Source organism: Halyomorpha halys, unplaced genomic scaffold (assembly GCF_000696795.3).
Source record: "Halyomorpha halys isolate HHAL.00 unplaced genomic scaffold, Hhal_1.1 Scaffold14.1, whole genome shotgun sequence".
NCBI lineage: Eukaryota > Metazoa > Arthropoda > Insecta > Hemiptera > Pentatomidae > Halyomorpha > Halyomorpha halys.
Genome location: NW_027115673.1, coordinates 1197754 through 1198286, shown reverse-complemented (window position 1 = coordinate 1198286; position 533 = coordinate 1197754). Strand labels below are relative to the sequence as shown.

General features: G+C 29.3%; 2 protein-coding genes across 3 annotated transcripts in view; one reads left to right on the top strand and one right to left on the bottom strand.

Moving 5' to 3' along the window:
* LOC106679795 (alpha-tocopherol transfer protein-like) overlaps positions 1-533 on the top strand; it is a gene marked incomplete in the record, with an annotated part of 97820 nt that overhangs the window by 24673 nt on the left and 72614 nt on the right.
* Positions 1-533, bottom strand: part of LOC106679808 (MORN repeat-containing protein 3) — a 16672-nt gene that overhangs the window by 14107 nt on the left and 2032 nt on the right. The window lies entirely within an intron of this gene.

Sequence of the window (533 nt, the reverse complement as noted above, 5' to 3'; positions counted from 1 at the left end):
CATCTGTTCTACCTCTATCAACACCATCACTCACCAAGTTCACCTATCTATATCTATCTTTAGCCTGCCTACCTCTGTTCATCTGTTCTACCTCTGTCAACACCATCACTCACCAAGTTCACCTACATCTATCTTTCGTATCTATACATTTTCACTTCTCCATGCATCTCACCTTTTCTTCACACACATCTTTCTTTTTTTATAACACACATTATAATATAGTAATTAACTAGTACCAATATTAATTAAAACCAATGGTCACTTGTAATTACCAATAATATCAACTTTTGTATTTTATATTTTTAAAAAATATTCTTTTAACCAGAGCTCATTTTATTTTGTAAAATTCTAACAGCATTTGTCTATTATGTATCATTCATTTTCTTATTAGATTTTCCTTTCATTGTTTTAATATATTTTATCTATCAAAGAAGTTTCATTATTTTGTTTCTGTTTTATCAAGGATTTTATTTTCGTATTAAATATTGTCTAAATTCTCTCTCTCTCTCTCTCTCTCTCTCTCTCTCTCTCTC